This window comes from Taudactylus pleione, unplaced genomic scaffold, assembly GCF_031769625.1.
Source record: "Taudactylus pleione unplaced genomic scaffold, aTauple2 ptg000053l, whole genome shotgun sequence".
Classification (NCBI taxonomy): Eukaryota; Metazoa; Chordata; class Amphibia; order Anura; family Myobatrachidae; genus Taudactylus; species Taudactylus pleione.
In genome coordinates, this window is record NW_028284455.1 from 39,016,200 (window position 1) to 39,035,794 (window position 19,595).

The 19,595-nt window shown below is 40.6% G+C and overlaps 1 protein-coding gene across 3 annotated transcripts in view; it reads left to right on the forward strand.

Annotated features, from left to right (window-relative positions):
- Positions 1-2,888: 2,888 nt before the first annotated feature.
- Positions 2,889-19,595, forward strand: part of DNAJC13 (DnaJ heat shock protein family (Hsp40) member C13) — a 232,834-nt gene continuing 216,127 nt past the window's right edge. For all 3 annotated transcript variants that reach the window (XR_015875677.1, XM_088462805.1, XM_088462806.1), the window contains exon 1: positions 2,889-3,223. The gene's annotated coding sequence lies outside the window, so the exon portion shown is untranslated. The remainder of the gene's footprint in view (positions 3,224-19,595) is intronic.

Below are 19,595 nucleotides of genomic sequence, written 5' to 3' on the forward strand. Positions count from 1 at the left end.
AATGGTATCTTTTTTGTACACTTCAGGCATTTTACATAATATTTACAGTATGCATTTTTGTATGAAAATGGAAAATACATCATTACCACCGAATGATGATGTAATTTAGATAGTAGTGTACTAGTGGCTGCTAAAGGACCTTGTGGGGAGACCAAGATCATCATATTTCTAATAAGGTTCTAATAAGAGTAGATATGGCACCGTGTCAGTATGGTGTGGTATTGTTATACGGCTGGCAGTGTAGCATGGTACTGTAATATGGCTGTCAGAGTAATGAGGTAATGTAAAATGGCTGGCAATGTAGTGCATACTTACTGACTTTATAAAACTCCTCTCCAGGAGAAGCCTGGAGAGGATCTGCTGCTGACAGCTTCGGGGGGCGGGGCCAGTCTGTAGACGTCATTAGGCCCTGCCCCTTCACGGGTAAAGGCCGCAATTCGCCGGTCTGTGAGAAAGGGGCGGGGATAAATGCAGAGATTCACGTAATTTTAGCCCTGCTCTCCCCCTACGGACCCGCAAATTTCCCATAAAATCTCCCCATCCTGCCCACATCACAAGGAAGAGGGCAAGATGCAGCAGATCTGCCTATTCTTTCGGGGGTGCGGGGGGTTACCTGAAGAATCGGGAATCTTCTGCAACTTCCGGGACAGTAGGCACCAGGGGCCTAACTAGGTATTTGAAGGCCCCATAACAAAAGTTTGTTATAGCCCCTATGCACCACCCAATTGTGAAGAATGTACATAACACATGTAACTTTGACAAGGAAGATGGGCCCCCCCCAGCCCTGGGCCCCATAGCAGCGGCATCCCTTTGCACCTATGGTAGTTACGCCTATGATAGGCATGTATGATGTAGTGAGGTACTGTAATATGGCTATTAGTTTTGTGTAGTACTGTAAAATAGCAGCAAGTGTAGTGTGGTGTAAGACTTGTGCTGTAATAACGCTGTCAGATTGGTGTGGTAATTTAATAAAGCAGTCAGTGTGGTTTGGTAATATAATATGTTTGACAATGTGGTGATGCAATGTGCTAATGCCAAGGATGACAAAATGTATATGTGTGTGTGGGAAGGAGGGGAGAGGGGAAGGGACGGCACCTATGTGGTCTTCACTAAAATGGCTAGATACAGTGCTTCTCTCAACACTCCACCACAGCTATTTTAAAGTGACTAACATGTTTTGCCACTTAGGTTATAAAGCCGTTTAAAAAAAATAAAAAATATAATAATAATAATAATAATAATAATAATAATATATATATATATATATATATAATAAAAAAGCACCATAAAAAAGGATGGCTCTCCATCCCCGGATGCATCCCACCCCCAGATGCTGTGCCCAGTCACTCATCTTTGGAGGAGAAGTTGCCCAAAGCAACCAATCAGATTCTGTAATTTATCTAGCACTACTGGTTGGTTGCTTTGGGGAAACTACTCCACTTTTTCTCTCTCCAGTGCCATCTGTGTAGGGTTGCTGTAATTCAAAAAGAAAAAACTGTGACACATTCGAGGGGATCTCACCAGTGAAGTCAACCCACATTGCACCCTATTACATATACCCCATTATATTGCCATGAAGGCAAAATACAGGTTATACATATAATTTATTGGTGTTTAATGATGTTTCTTTATAATTGGTGCCTTATTAAAGATTTACTGTCCCCAAGCCTTTTTCTTCTAATCCTGCCAGTTTTGCATAATCTCCAGCCACTTCCACCCAGTCCACTGCAGCCTCATCTCCCCTTGCGTCTCTCCAGGCTCATTTCCGTGTACAGTATCTGCAGCTCCATCCCCCAGTGTCTCTCCAGCTCCCTTCTGTCTCTCCAGATCCCATTGTTTCTCCAGATCCCTTCATGCCCAGAATCTATCTGGCTCCAGTCCACAGATACTTACCTTTTTCTGTGTCTTTTGGCTGCTCCTCTTGGCACCATGGCTCCTCTGCCTTTCCGTTGCACAACGGCATGATATCACGTGCGCTGTGCTGCAATAAACAAAAAAAACTTTATTGTACCAGCCACTGGCGGTGTTGGAAAATCAAAAGACTCCATGGGTACAACAGATAAATCAGCAGAGTGCAGGCAGTGGTTATAGGTGGATTTATCTGTTAGTACCTCCCTGTTGCCTGGCCTGGCAGAGCGTGCCTTTAACAGACCCCACAAAAGTGGGACATTTGGGCATCTTGAAGACTGTTTTCAGGACGCCGGTGCACAGACCCGGATTCCGATACAATCCAGGGAAAACCGGGACGTACAGCAACTCTACTTCTGGGAGAGTGGTGGTGACACCATAATTAAGCCCCCTAAAAACTGACTCCCTGGGGTAGAGGGAAGCAGCTAGATCCCCTTTCGTAGATTGACCATGACATCATCAGCCAGTGTCTAACGTCATTCCCTACCATCCAGGTGGACATAGAGGGGGGGAATATAACCATGTGGCGAGTAGAGCAGGCCCTGCTTATGAGAACATGGCATGTACTACAGTCTGACTAGACTCCATTGTGTGCACTCAACTTAGCATCTCCTGCCAAATAGACAACTGTGGGTATAAATTATATTAAAGTGGTAGCTACTGACACTGTCCATCTTGAACTAACTTTGCCTTTTCCAAAAGAGCATTCTATCTATCTATCTATCTATCTATCTATCTATCTATCTATCTATCTATCTATCTACAGTGGTTACATAAATCCTTAGCATTACACATAATTGTAGTAAAGAACAGGACAGGATATTAACAACATTTATCATTTGGAAATTGTTCCAAAACCACCTGAGAGAATTTGCCCATGACAAAGATGACTACAGCGGAGAAGAGACGCTTCCTGCTGTCATCACGTCAGGCAGATACAGTCAGCTGACAGTCGCCTGACAGGTACCGAGGGAGTGGAGGAGACTCTCTCACGGGGATCTCACTGCACATGCGCTGGACCTCTGGGCTGGGAACTAGAGAACCGGGGAGGGGGAGTAAAGATGGCGGCGTCCAGTGCCAGTCTGTGAGTCAGGAAGAGGTATTCGGCGCATTGATAGAGACCAGGGACTGGGATACGGGATAAGGTCGGGACAGCTACAGCCGCGCCGCCCGGGGAGGAGGAGGGGGACGATACGTTACCAGTGGGGAGCAGGAGACCTAAGAAGGGGCGGGGGCAGGAGCCCCGGTTACAACAGGACGGTTCCCCGGTGCGAGCGTGCTGCTGACTGTTATTCCTGCAGCAGATATATGCCAGGTGTGTGTGCCAACAGCTAGTGTGCCAGTACCTTCCTATGCTGCATTCTGTTCCATTGCTTAACAATAGATGCTGGTCGCCAGCTAATGCTCTCAATGAATCAAGCTCTGTGATAATGTGTGCTAAACTGAATTGTCTAAAATAAAAAAAAATTAAAAAGTGTTATATATTCGTGAGTGTGTGTATGTATATGTATATGTGTATATGTGTATATATATATATATATAATTTTTTAAAAGTTTATCAATTTACCAAATTATAGCTTGTCGTCTAATTTTAAAAAAAATCAGTAAAGTGTGTTGGTGTGTGTGTGTGTAATAATATATTGCTTGCACATATATTACCGCAAATATGATTATAAACTGATATTCTTTAATGTGCATTATGTTAATACTGTGTGTTGTGGAAGAGTGCTGTTACAGAGACTTTAGTTTTGCACTGTACATCTTAAGTTGGCTCTGAGTTCTGTGCCGGCCATACACGGTGCGATATAGTAGCCAATCCGTCGGATTGGCACGATATAGCTGCTATATCGTACTGTGTATGGGCATGATATCGTCCCATGCACGCTCCCGTGGGGTCGTACATTGCATCCCCAGATCTTACGGAAAATTCACTCGATCAGGGGATGCGATGTACGACCCCATTTTGCGCTATGCGGGTGAGGGAGGGAGGTGGCGGCGGCATATCGGGCGGTCGGCCACCACTTCGCACCATGTGTGGGGACCGCCCGATATGTCAGGCATCGGATCTGCCGTCGTCATACATGGTGCATCGTGTATAGGCCGCTTTACTGTTCTCTGCAGCACTGAAATGTAGATCCAGGCTGAAGGATCTGAGATTATACCTTTGAAACGCTCTGCATTTTACAACTAGAACATTCTTGTTTTAACAGTTTGATTTATATGTTGTAAATGATCATTGTTGCTAATACCTTGGTCATAACCTGTGGTTGAGTCTGTCCACTCAACAACGCTGGTACCGGTCCCTAAACATTATATGTTTTTCATGCCTTGGAAGTGATGAAAGTTTATAAATAGAATAAAGGTGTTTATTATGTTGTGACATTAAATCATATCCACAGACATTGTAGTATGCGCTTCATTTTGCGGGTCTTTACAAAATGTTTCTCTGGATAGTTACATCGTTTACACTTGGACAGCATGGTGGCACAGTGGCTTCTATTCCCAACGAGGGCACTATATGTGTGGAGTTTATACAGTCTCTCCAAGTTTTTGTGTGTATTTCTTCCATGTGTTCTGACTTCCTGTCACAATCCAAAGACATGCTAAAAGGTTAATTGGCTTATAACGAAATTAATATAGTGCACCAATGTGCAGCGAGTTGTATGAATGGTCAGTGACACTGACCATTCCGGCAGCTGCAGCTATCTGTTTCGACAGCTGAAGCTGTCGTTGCCCCACCATAACAGGGACAGCACTGTCCCTGATTGCTGTGCTCCGGGCTCTGCATGGGAAATCTTGCGATGCTTGCCAGACCTTGCACATGCCCAGTGGAGCCGGCCGGGAAGTGAGACAGCGCATCAGCATTGGGCTGCGCTATGGGTTCTGTCAGGGATCACCGGAGGGGGGAGTTTACACTCGAGATATTCATACATCTCGTTGGTACTGCTTTCTACTTCGCCTTGATAAAGAGGCGAAGCAGGAATAGCTATAGCGGCACGATCCATGCCACTATAATCTCCCTCTTAGGCTCCAATGGGATAAAGACTGATATGAATGACAAACATTCTCTGTACAACACTGTGTAATATGTAAGTGCAAAGAAAGAGTTAATCTATAATGTTAATAATTTGCTGTTGGTTATTTATTTGTACTGGCCACTCAAGTATACGCTTAAGCTGGTGGTATCAGATAACACTTATTGTAATGTTTTGTTATATTACACAAAAAAATATCCAGTGCTGTTTCCTGCCATCTGCTGACTCTTGCTTATATCAGCACCTACCATGGCTGATGCGTTAAACCATTCCAAGTTATGACCTGAATTGTAAATGGCTGTTGTTTTTGTTTCTGGGATTATACTCAATTGTGTTTTGCAACTTCCTTTTTCATATCCACTGCGTCTGTCTGCCATGTTACGCTCCTGATTATGCAGATTTTCATTTGATATGATTTGTTCTCATCCATGGATTATGCCTTTGGATAGTATCATATTTCACTGCTGCAAGACTTATGATGTCAGCGTGGCTATGTACTTGCTGTGATTATCACTCCAGTTCAGTGTGGTGTTAACTGCTTGGTGTGCTTAAGGTGGGTACACACTAGATGATTTTTTTAAACGATTTGTTGTTTTCTGACGGCCGTTTTCCGCTGAGGAGCACGTCGCATCCTCAGATCTGCCGAACATGCTGCTCAGTCTTAGCATGTGACTAACAAATTTGGATGTGGCGGGGGAATGCCATATCGTGCGGTCGTTCACCAGACTGTGTGGTGTGTACGGACCGCACAATATGTCGTATTCGGCTTTAGAGCTATTGTCCGTTCAGGTGTTAGTGCTTTTTTATGGTTTGAGAAGTATTTTATGTTTTCCTTTTTCTGTTTTAATTTAATTACACAGATGTAAATTTTTATTCAGCACTTAATTGGGGGCGCGCGATTCAATTGTTGTGTGTTGCAGCTCCCCTCTAAAGAGCCTGGGGAACTATTAAATTTTTTTGCGCGACCAGCTTCAAAGCTACACTTATCGCAGATTTCCGCATACAGTATGGCTTCGGTTCTGGCTGTGAGTGCCAGGCTGCGTGCCAAGAACTGAGCATGGGAAAAGCTGCTTAATGCTTCTAATCCCATGCATTAGGGTGTAAGAAAGGGGAAGTTCAGGGAATTAAAGGGGCAATTCAGTTAGTTGCGCATGACAATTAAATAGTCCCTGGGCTCTTTAGAAGGGATCTACAATACACACCAGCAATTGAATCGCCCCCATGGTGTGTAATAAATACCATGTTCTAATAGTCAAGAACCTTTCTTTCTTTATTTTATTTATTAACAGTTTCTTATATAGCACAGCATATTCCGTTGCGCTTTACAATTGTAAACATTAATAGAACAAAACTGGATAATAACAGACAGATATATAGGTAGGAAGGCCCTGCTCGCAAGCTTACCATCTATAGGGAAATAAGCATTGATACACAAGGATAGGTGCTATATATTGCATTTTGGTCCAGCCAGAATGCACAGTTGCATGACCCATTTACACCGGAATGTCGGCCAAAAGCACCATAAATCTCCTTGTTGGCTTTTCCCTTAATATTTTATACAGTGTTAAATTTATTTATTTTTTTATATATATATTTTACGTTACAATATGTCAATTAATAGAAAAGGAAGTGTGAGAAGAAGATGCTATACAAATGACAACACAGTGTGTAATGGTTAGCATTATTTCCTCACAGCACTGAGGTCGTGGGTTCGATTCCCACTACAGCCCCATGGCCGGCTCTACCATTAGGCAGCTTTAGGAAGCTGCCTAGGGCGCTAGGATCTGGGGGGCGCCACAGAGTCTGCCCATCACAATATTAAGGATGTGTCTGAGAGAGATATTTTTGTGGTACTAAATGCAGGTGGTGGCTGTGGAACTAAGGGGTCAATCCTATTACGTGCGGGTAGCAAGTTTGTTTCTTGAAACTTGCACACTTCGCAGCGAAGCGCGCTCCCGAGAATTCTTCAATTCATTTAAAAATGCCTATTTGCACTACCCACAACGGAGGGGTGCTAATTGACAACCAAATGAGAAATGCATGAAAATGTGGGGAAACCATCCTGGACCCCCCAAAATGGATAATTCCGTTAGCAGGACCGTATAGAAGGCTGTTTGTGGGCATTAGGAAGGTACTGTAGGTTTTTAAATGGTGTCAAATGGCTGATTTGTCGGGGATGCGAGCAGAAATCCGACAAAAGTCCAGGCACGAGGCTGTTTTCTGCGCTTCGCGCCTGGAAAACAGCATCGTGCCGGGAAGTTAGGTCAGGGAATGCCTGTTCTCGCACCTTAAACAGGGTGTTTAGTCGCGAGAATGGGCATTCTCCGACTAAACACCGCTCAGAATAGAATAGCTCCGGGAGCTATCTCCTGGCGCTATTTACATCGCGGGCAATTGAATCGAGCCCATTTAATCTCACACTAATTAAACGAAAAATGCAAAAAAAAAAGAAGGAAAAAGGCTGATTTTGGAGTACTTTGAGGGCACCTTGAAGAAAAAAAAGTAAATTTTTGGATTTTGAGGTGGCATTTAATCAGATAAGCAGAGGCAATAGAGTGAAACTGAGCGTTTTATTGATTCCCCATATATTTTTGTTTTTCTTTACAAAAGAAGCTAATTTAACTCATGAATGCTCCCATAAGACATACATTAATTCTTTATGGTGGAAGTGTTTTAAACGGGGATATTTAAATTAAAATTAGGATAAATTGTAAGAATGGTCATTCCATTCCTATATACTGTGTGTGTGTGTATGTGTGTATATGTATATGTGTGTGTGTGTGTGTGTATGTATATATATATATATATATATATATATATATATATATTTATTACTGTGCAAAAGTTTTAGGCAAGTGTGCAAAAAATGCTGCAAAGTAGAATGTTTTCAAAAAGAAGTGTTGATAGTTTATTTTTCATCAATGAACAAAATGCAAAGTGAATAAACGGAAGAGAAGTCTAAATCAAATCAATATTTGGTGTAACCACTCTTTACTTTCAAAACAGCATCAATTCTTCTAGGTACACTTGCACACAGTTTTTGAAGGAACTCGGCAGGGAGGTTGGTCCTAAAATCTTGGAGAACTAACCACAGCTTGCTCAAATCCCGAACTCCATTTGCTAAAATGCAGCTCCAGACCTGCAAGGAACCTCCACCATGCTTCACTGTTGCCTGCAGACACTCAATATTTCAAATTTTGCCTCCTCAGTCCAAATCACCTGCTGCCATTTTTCTGCACCCCAGTTCCTATGTTTTCATGCATGGTTGAGTCGCTTGGCCTTGTTTGCACGTCGAAGACTTCTTCAAACAGTAGATGGGTGTACCTGGGTCCCACTGGTTTCTGCCAGTCATGAGCTAATGGCACTGTGCTGGACATCTTTTGATTTCGAAGAGAAGTAAGCATGATGTGCCTTTCTTCTAATGCACTAAGTTTCCTTGGCCGACCACTGCGTCTACGGAACTCAACATTACCCATTTTTTTGTGCTTCTTCAAAATAGCTTGAACAGCACATCTTGAAACCCCAGTCTGCTTTGAAATCTTTGCCTGGGAGAGACCTTGCGGATGTAGTATAACTACCTTGTGTCTTGTTGCTGTGCACAGTGTTGCCATGATGTATGTGACCTGTGACATGAAACTGTCTTCCACAACCTCACCTCTGTAGCCTCCTACTCAGCTGGTTCTGTTTCAGTTTATGACTGTTTAAACCTACATATGAAAATGATGATCATTATCACCTGTTTGGTATGATTGATTAATCATACACCTGACTATAATCCTCCAAAATCCCTGACTTTGCAAGTGTACCTAGAAGAATTAATGCTGTTTTGAAGGCAGAGGGTGGTCACGCCAAATATTGATTTGATGTAGATTTCTCTTCTCTTCATCCACTTTGCATTTTGTTAATTGATCAAAATAAACTACTAACACTTCTATTTCCGAAACATTTTTTCCACACCCGCCTAAAACCTTTGCACAGTACAGGTAATGTGTATGGAAAAAAAAAAAAATGTATATATAAATAATATTTTGTTTTTTTATGGAACAAGGCTCAGCCGCGATGTTTCAGACAAAAATATCTATTCCTATCAGTAGGGACATAAAATAATTCAATGAATTTGGGGAGATATCAATGAAGGGAAAGGAAAGAAAACTCTTTTTGTTGTTTAAATATATTTTTTTGATAAGTTTGTGCCCCCAACAAAAAGAGTTTTCTTTCCTTTCCCTTCATTGATACTATATCTTACTCTAGGGGAGCACCGCCAACTTTGTTTGTTGATGGCATTTCTGATTATATAATTATTTTGTCTGAATGTAATAAGTTTTTGCTCTCTTGTCATACAACTTCAGACATTGGCTTTATACAATTGTTTCCAAACTTGTGCGGAGACACTTCTCCCCTTTTTTGACTACCGAATTTGGGGAGGTGCAGGATTCTCGCTGAAGCCCGAGCATTAAGTAACAGCAGAGGGATATATAAATACTGAATCTGCATTGTAATTTGCAGGGGAAAAAAACTATCATAAATTGACAGTGATTACTGTAAGTACGGTGTTCATTTGGTAATGGTAGGAATGTCAAAGCTTGGTGTTTAACTAATTTACACTCCAACTACACATTTCATATTCCACAGCTACAGTACATAAGGTCTGATGTAGTAAACCAGCCTTATAAATTTGTTTTATTAACCATTGGAAAGCAATACAGTATGTGCATTATTGTTTTAACTATTTCAAATACGTTGGGGATTTTCTTTAGTATTGTAAATGTGTAAGTATCCCTTTGTAGCAAAAACCATGTGTAGCAGACCTCCGGACTACATTTCCGATTAATGCCAGAGTATCACTGAAGGTTCCTAGGGCATTGTGGGTGTTTTTTTTTTTTTTTGGTTTTTTTTATTGTTTTGTACTTTTTATGTACTTATTTTTAACTTACATTTTTTTAAGGTACCTCATGACATAAACCTAGAAGGTGCGCCATGAAACAAAGTTCTAAAACGTAATAATCAACAAACTTTAAGTAGCGCTAAGTTTATAGTTAATTTGGGTATTTTCTCTCCTCATGTAGCGTTCCCGCTAGGCTGTTTTAGCGGGGCGCGGCGCCCTGCCCTCCTTCTGGAGGGCAAAAAGCACCCTGCCCTCACAGCCTGCGGGAGCCGTTCTCACCCGCGGGACGCAGTGTCCCGCGGGTGGAGAAACATGCGGTGACCCAGTCACCGCCGGAGAATATTCTCCCTGTCTGCAGGGCTTGGGGGCTGCCCGGCGTGTCCGTAAGTGCCGGGCACGCCCCCAAGAGTGACGGAAAGGGGACGCTTCTTATAGACACGCCCCCTTTTCCGATGACCACGCCCCCTTCTCTGTCGCCCATGCCCTCTCTAGCTCCGGCGTCCTGCCTCCCGCCAGAGCTAGAGGGAACACTACTCATGAATGTGTATTAACCAAATACTGTTGAATGGGTTTTCTGCATTCAAATGATACTGGCTTATACATCTCATTCCTCAACCACTACTAAATATTGTTCTTTATTGTTTTAAGCTTGTGTCTTCATACGTGTGGGCACAGTTTCACTTTTTTTGTGCAGGGCCATGACACAGTTGCTTTCTAGGTACAAATACATTTTTATATTGAATATTATTTTTAGTTGCACTACCGCAGCTAGCTAAACAAGAGTGTCTGTGCAGGGCCCTACTTCAGCTGGCGCCTGGAAACAGGAGCATCGGGCAGATGGTGCAAAGTTCTCCCTTCCTTACTTTATTACAACCGGCATTCTCAAAACTCATGCAGGTTACTGATGATCGCCATAGCAGAAGAGGGAGTGAGTAAAACCAAGCCAATGTTTATGTGCTACCACCATCAAAAAATGCAACCTGCTGTAAATTTAGTGAAACATGGTTGAATTCTCCTAAGAACAAACAATTTACTTAATTTGGTCCTAGTGACACCTATTCAGAAAGAGAGTAGAGGTGCCCAGGAGAACTGAACATTCAGTCATTATGTGAGAATGGCACACAATTATATTACTGTTTTAAAAACTAAAATGCTTAACTAAAGGGAATATTGTGTTATTCCCTTTGCTCTCTGAATCTGTAGGACACAACTGGATTACTGCCTACTTGGGAAATCAAAGTAAGACACTAGAATTTATGCAGGCTAGCACAATATATCCATATGCCACTTTTAAATGTGTGGATAAATGTTTATTAGAAACTAGACCAGTTATATATACTTGCACATTTGCTGACTTTTTACAAAAGATCTCTTTTTAGTGTACTTAACCGCAATACTGATCCTTTATGAAATATTTTGCAGTTCACCATAAATATTATTTAATTTTCTTTTGTAGTATTTATTTTCTCCCTTCTCACTGTGTTGCTTAAACTTATCGGTTTTAGTTTATTGTATACAGCATATTTCCCTTTATTTATAAAGGCATTCACATCATCTTTTGATTTTGTATCCCTGGTTGTTTATACATTTTACAATAATGTTAATTGACTGCTACTACATCTCCGTGTTTTTACAATAGTTTACATTGACCTTGTCATTACATGTGAATAGGCCAGTTCTAATTGTAATTTGGAATGTTAAATTGATACGTTAACACTTGACTCTTATAACAAATTATCTGAGATTAAATTTTTTTGGGGGTGCCCGTTAGTAATGCACACTCGATGGAGCTATTCGGTTGTAGCTCCAATTAAGCATGCGTTCCGCGTGCACCCAGATTACTGCTCGCCGCCTCCTGAGGTGGCGAACAGAAAATAGCGAAATGTCTTAGCGAAAATAGCTAGGACAGCCAAACTACTGCTTGGCTGTCCTAGCCAGGACTTTGCACGGGTCTGCTATACGCAGATAAACCCAGTACATCCGGGCGCGACAAGCAATGTAGTCACGCCTGATGACAAAACAATTGAATTGCTCTTTCGGGTGCCCTTTACTTATCGCCGCCCAAAAAACAATTGCATTTTTCCCCTAACTACAGAGTGAACAGTTGTTTTTTCCTATGACCGTTTAGTTAATTAAGATTTTCTTGCATTGTTCCTGTTGCTCCCAGTTATTTCGACATACACGAGCATATAGTATTACTATATATGTGCAAACCGCGTGGTAGTACTTGACCAGAGCTGACTTTAATACACAATCTAACATGTGCATTTAATATTCTGCCTTATAGTGAGTGGTTTCTAAATATTTTGGAGTAATTTTTACTAAAGCTGTTACATAATGACTAGCACTACTGACTTGCTACAGTGAGGTCTGGGGGTTGTTACTAGTCCTTATCTGTGTGGAGTTTGAATGAACTCCCTGTGTTTGCGTGGGTTTCCCCTGGGTTCTCTGGTTTTCTCAAACAATAAAAAGAAAAACATATTGGTAGGCTAATTAGATTCTGCCCGAAAATGAACGTGTATATCTGTGTGTGTCCGTGTGGTAAGGAATATAGATTGGTCATTCACAAGCCTTAGTGGAGCGTACAAATAGTCGCTGTAAAACACTGAAATATGTGTGTTCTATATAAATAATTGTTAAATAAATAACATTTTTACTGTTGAATGACGTACAAACAGGTTCTTGTCATATGCTAGAAACATGCCAGAATTACCATTACATTCCTACATCATCTGAGAGAAGACATTCAAAAGGAAATATCTAGTTCTAAGGTCTATTATTCCTTTATAATGATGCACTTTTAAAAATGGCTTCAAGTTATATGGCCAAATACTCTTCCTTTCTCTCTGTGCTCTAAGGGGTCAATACAATTAGGGGTGAATTACCATTGGAAAGACATAGAAACACCAGCAACGGCACGGTAATTCACACTGTAGGGCTACGAGCAAAAATGTGCGAATCCGGAGGTACTGTAAGTGTGGCATGCAGCTGCACTTACTCGCGGGGGCGAGAGAATCGCTCTAATTGGATTGACCCCTAACACTGATAGTCATAATAGTGTAATGGACCTTGGCACACACCATACTCGAAAGCATTAATGAAAGGAAAGTATAGCAGGTAAAAGATTATTCTAAGAGGAACAAACAGGAAAGTATATTGGCGTTCTGTGGGAACACTTATTCGGTTCTCATTGCTATTTTAAAGCAGGGACAAAGTAAAATTTTATGTGAAAGTGTTATGCACTTGGCACAGAGTGTAGAGTATGACCTATGCCTATTTTTATAGCTTAATAGAGGGCCAACCCATTTCACAGTAATCCAACAATGACTTTTATCTATCAATATGTGGTAAACCACTACAATAGAATATCTGCTAAAATTAAAGTATAAAGTACAGTTGCTGAAATGGAAGATTATTGATGTGAGCGAAACAATGATTATTTTACATTAGTAAACAATTGCTAAAGATTAAAAAAAATGTAAGGTATGTATTAAAGCTAAAGAAAACATGCAGCATGTGTTTGAATCTCAAAAACCCTGTTAAGTAATGAAAAATTTAATAATACTCAAACTCCTTTCCAATATTCAAATCTGTAATTAATATTTTTTTTTTAACTTCAGCACATTAAATATATTGCACCCTTTAAATTAGCCCCAAATGTCTAATTACCTGGGATGCTGTGCCCGGGGCTATTCAATTACAGCCCACGGCAGCCACTTAATGCATATTTCTGTTCACCTCCACCTGAAGCTCGAACATAAATCCGCCTTAAATAGGCCTTTCTACCCTTGTCACTGCAGCTTAATCTATAGCTCCAGGTACTTATCCCAGAATCTATGGGTTTATGATAGTTAGTGGCAGATTAACAGCGCAAGGAAAAGGGCTTTTAATTGAATAGCCTCGGGTGTAAAAGTTCCAGGATATCACCCCTTTTTCCTGTGCTGCTAATTAACAAGGCTAATTGAATCTGGCCCTAAATATACCTTGTTACCTCTCCAGTGTAGCAGATAAAGAATTATGTCTGCCCTGAAGTTGGGAGTCTGATGGTTTAGCATTCTGCACTTACAGAACCTTGTTGAAGAGAGTGAGCAATTCCTTTAAGCACAAATACAAGTATATTTAAAAATGTCACCAATCTAAAGATAGCAATATTTGAATGTTCGGACTGTATCAGTGATTTTGACCGTAGTAGATCTATAGCTCCCATTCATTGGAAATAATTGTCCCAACAAATCTGCATAGTTGCTCTAGAAAATGTTTTGCTGTAACATTTATTGTTGCTCTGGGTATTCTGGACGTGGGCCCAATGTACTTCACACTTGACTAAAGGCAGCAACATTTATATAGCAAGTATAATGGGAAGAATGTGGTGATATTTTGGCAGATCAGTTTTGGCCATTTTATATTTCATCACCAGCCGCCATGTTAGAAACTTGGTCACTCTAACAAGCAGAATTTGTTGAGCCCTGTGCTAAATGAAGGCATGCCACCAGACTACCTCCTGGCCACAATGCAAGGGCTAACTAAATGGTAAACCAGTCTAGAACGGAGAACTTCATTATCTTTCAATAATTGCTCTAATTACAGTGTTAACGTGATCTGAGAAAATGTGAATGGTTATAGGAATTGAGAATCAAGAGATTGATCACAGATCAGCGATAAGTGCCTGGTTCATATTTTATTCTTTTTCTGGGTATTTTTCTTAGCCTTCATTTGCGGAACCTGGCTCCTGCTGCTTTGTCATATTTTGTTTGACGTTGCTTGTAACACTTTTTATACTAAAGTCAGTTGATATTTAGTATCAATTATAAATATGTATCTCTTTTGTTAAAATGTATTTGAACTTTTTCACTGAGATTAAGGATAATATTTTGCTCTTTCGAAAGGTAGAGGACTGACAGTATGTATCTGGAGTATTTCATTTGATTTTAGTGATGTTAACTGTTGGTATGGTCTTGTAGATACATTTTGTCTGGATGTAGGTTCAATTTACAGCTGGCTGCATCGGGTTGGGTACGGGATGCTGGCGCTTGTAATCCCGTGAGTCAGAATCTCGACGCTGTCATCCTGACAATGTTAGGATACCGACACCTGTTAGTCAGTTTTTTGACCCTCCCCGAAGCCTAAACCTAACCCCCCACGCACCTTAAACCTAATCCTCCCCACTTAGTGCCTAACCCTTCTCCTAACTCCAGTACTTACCATCGATCAGAATGTCGGTGCTGAAATTCTGGCAGATGTTGGCATTCTATACGGCGGCATCACGACTGGATTATGACTGCATCTTGGCTGCACACAGGGCCTGATTCAGAAACGGACGCTCTGAAGGAGCGCTCGCTCTGAATCAGGGCGTTTTTTTTTTTTTCGTGCGGCCAGGATGATGGTCGCGATGGTCAAGACCATCGCAACCATGGGGCTTGCGACGAGACCCTTGTGGTAGGGTCTCGTGGCTGCAAGCCCCAGAGAGCTTCCGGCTCTAATAGAGCTGGAAGCTCTCCCACTGACATCACTGGTGATGTCAGTGGGGCTGCCCACAAACGGCAGGCGTTCGCTTGGGAACGCCTCCGTTTGTGAAACCACCCCCACCACGCCTACAAAACGGGCGAGCCGTCGATAAACATCGACAGCCGCCCCTTTTGTAGTGAGCCACGGAGCGAGAGAATTTCTCTCTCGCTCTGGGGCTTGCGCACGCACAGTGCGGCCGCTGCGCGTGCGCAGAGCCCACCATCGACCCGCTTGCGAGCAGCTCTGAATCAGGCCCACAGTGCATTCTGGTTGGCAAGTTTGTTTTAAATGCTTCTGACTGCATTTGCCCCATATGGCACCACGTTTCAGACATAAATCAATGTGCCTGATCAAAATTGGATAGATTTAGCTACAAATTATAAAACCGATTGTGTCTTCATTATCCCCCCAAAGTTTTTTTTATTGGAAACCTAGTAATTTGTGGGCCTGAATGACAAAATACTAAATCTGCACCTTGTGGGTAGAAATATTCCTCCTTCACGTAGAAAAGAACTCTGTATAGGAAATACTTCAATATTAAATTATGTGAAATTAGAACCTGGAATTACAGGCACCAAAAAAGTTTTTTTTTTTTTTTAGCCCTCTTTTTTTTCCTAAGTCTATTAAAATGACAAAGTACAAACGTTTATGATTAATTGTGAATTTTTTGTTTAAAAAAATTGTTGGCTCATTTTTAAATTTTGATATTGCATCGGCAGAGGAAAAGGTTTCTTAACTGATTTTATTTTATGGGCCACACTTTTATGTTTTGTATTAAAGGCCACATTTTTATTCTTGTCTGCTATTTTTTTTTACTTTGGTTATTATCTCTTCCCTTATCTAACAGATCATTTCTCTCATATTGTATTCAAACTTCATTGTAATTTTTCTCTTCTAATACTGATAAACTAAAGAATTTATTTTTCAAAAATATTTGTTCTGAACAAATTTACAGCTGACCCCTTAATATATTGTTAACACAAGGGCGATAAATATTTTTATAATGAAGCTAGCTACTTGTGTCCACCAACTTTCAAAATATTTCAGTAACCATTTACTTGTCATATTATTTTCAAGGTATTTTCAAAGAGAGAAATTTGAGACTATATCCCCATCTCAATTTAAAAAAAGAAAATGTCTATATAATAGTCAAAGAGCACCAGGCTAGCCCAAAACCTGCCTCTCTAGTTGTGTTCCTCTCTGATCATACAAATGTACTGTTTGGTACAGCTCGAAGCAAATTTGGTGCCTATGGCCGTTCCTAGAGTATGTAAGAAAAGGGGGTTTACCTTTCCCTCTGTGACCCCTTTACGTTACACAAATTGCGTAATTCACTTTATAACTTGAGATATTTCCTTCTTAGCAATATTCTCTGTGACTTTTTCAAAGATCATCTATTGTAATATTGCTGTTTTAACTGCAGTTTATTGAAACTCTTTGGTACCCTGATTCCCGTTCCGCCTTTTTTTTTTTTCTTTTTTCTTTACCCTCTTTCTTCAGCTTTATTATTACAAAAACAATACAATTCTTTTTAGAAAAAGAAACGCCCTGTTTAAGGAGTGAGAACGAGCCTTCCCCGACCTAACTTCGCGCAGCATCGAATAGCTCCGGGAGCTTATTCCCGGCGCTATTCATTTAGCATTTAATTGAATCGTGCCCAATGATTGAGTAGAATATATTATAAAATGTTATGTATCTTTCCCATTGATCTTCCTGACCAAATAGAAAAAATTGCATTGAATCTTTTATGGGCGATCTCAGAGAGACCACGTGTTTCAAAAATCCACATGTAGTGTGGGACCCAATACTAGAAATTATCTTTACATGTATTATGTATGTCCTGGGGCAAGTGCTCAATGATTTGTGAATTTTTGGAAGGTGTAAATGATGAAATTTGTGGGAAAAGAATAGCTTGCTCCTCCTTGTGGATATAACCCCGTCTAGAAATGCGGTTTCCAATAAACATTTTAAATAGTTGGGTTTTCTTCTCAAAACTTTATATAATTTCTTATCTATCTATCATATTTTGCAGCACAATTTCCTAATATCGCAGATTATATAAACAGCTTTTTTTTTGTAAGATTTAATATTGTGAAATGTAATTTATTTGTGTTACTGAAATATTATTTGGTTTTACTAGTGTTTAATGCACTTTATAATAAGGGAATCAGTACAATTAGGTGTGAGTTGACTTGAGGACCCCCCACCACCCATGACTAATTAGGATCTTAACCGTTTTTAATTAGCGTAATTTGGCCAATAACTTATTTTTTTTAGTTTAAAAAAATAGTGACCTAAAATTACCCCAAAATCTACTTTTTTGTTAGTTTAGGCACTCCTCATTTAATTAAAGTATTTAAACACAATTGTTGAATGAGGGCGACCACATCTAAAAAATGATCCGGCCTCCTGGCCGCTCGCTAGGCTGTGGGTTACCACCCACAGCCTTAATGAGCGGCCAGGTTGATGGTCGTGATGGTCAAGACCATCGGGGCTTGCGACGAGACCCTTGTGGTAGGTTCTCGTCTGCCGCAAGCCCCAGAGAGCTTTCGGCTCTAATAGAGCCGGAAGCTCTCCCACTGACATCACCAGTGATGTCAGTGGGGCCGCCCACAAACGGCAGGCGTTCTGTTTGTGAAGCCACCCCCCCGCCACGCCTACAAAACGGTTCGAGCTGTCGATCAACATCGACAGCCGCCCCTTTTGTAGTGAGCCATGGAGCAAGATAATTTCTCTCTCGCTCCGGGGCTTGCGCACGCGCAGTGTGGTCGCTGCACGTGCGCACAGCCAAACATCGACCCGTTTGCGAGCGCTCAGGTGCTTGCGAGCGGGTCTGAATGAGACCCTTAGTCTCCTCAAATGATCCCCAAGAACAAACAATACAGAATTTTGTTTTTGCATTTTTTTTTTTGTTCTAATTTACATACAAATTAATAAGTTTGCTTCAACTGCTTGTAAGGACAAGCCACAAAAGTAACAGACAACTAAATAGAAACCAAAACAAATGAACAATGAGATGGTATCATCTATACTAATACAGTAAGAACATTGTGTCTGTCTGTTCCAAGTTGGCACAAATACTACTGAACCAATTTTCATGAAAACTGCATAGTTTTGTATTGGAAACTCCCAGAAATAAACAGCTTTTTGTTTAATTTCGATCTATCAATGTAAAGTTGAGCAATAACAAAAACAAAATTTATTTACATCATCAATGCAAGAGATGTGTGGCACCATGCGCGCGGCCGGTAAGGGTTGGGGGAAGAGGTGCTTTGGGCCCGTGTTCACTTGAATAAGATGGGCTACATAGGAGTCTGTATATAGGGCAAACAGTAACATTGGTGTGAGTGGTGGTTGAAGGTGCTGCTGCCACCAGCCTCTATAACGCTGCTGGTCACGTAGGCCACTCCCGAGACAGGGCCCCTATGCAAAGCAATATAGCTAAAACACCTCAAATACAAAGAAATGTTGTCAGAAGTGATTTCATCATGGGCAACAGCTCGTTCAAAATATATGTCCATTTTCCATTACATGTTTTAATCCCTACATGTTTAGTTTTTTATTTGTTTTTACTTTGCGTTTTAGCATGATTGACATGCTATATGAATCTTGTCTCATTTGATAACATAGCATATAACTAGAAGTCCCTTCATAAGCATGCCGTCTCTGCCTCTAAAACAGTGACATGATGAATGTATTTATTTTACAGATCTATCTTTTTAAACATCAATTTTAATTCACGTAGCACTTCCAGTTAAGTATTTTAACAATCTCTTAACATTTTCATAGAAAAGATTGGTGCAATATTTGCCCTTCAAAAAGTAATCTGTGAGAAATTACTTGTTTGTACTGTAGTAGAGTTTGCTCACCTAACACACCCCATGGAAACCATGCACTATGCATTGTCTCAATGTCTATTTAAAATTTCATGTTGTATTGCTTTCTCATGTGTGTGAAAGTACTGCAAAGTCAAATAATCAATTTATTATCCAATATTTTTGAAAAGTTTTTATTTTTAGGGTACAGGCTGTTCTCCCCATTTTAAAAAAAATTCTGGCTTTTTTTTTCATTTGGATAGCATAAAGATCGGGAGTGTGTATAGCTGCGGTGGTTGTCCTAACTCAATTGAATTTGCCCCTTAAGGGTCAAGACCACTTCTTGGGTACAGTGTTTTTTGCATGTCATGTTCACTTACGGGAACATAGATTTACTTTTTTTTTTTTTTTTTAAGGGAATGAATTTTTGAATCTTTTTCTAATAAG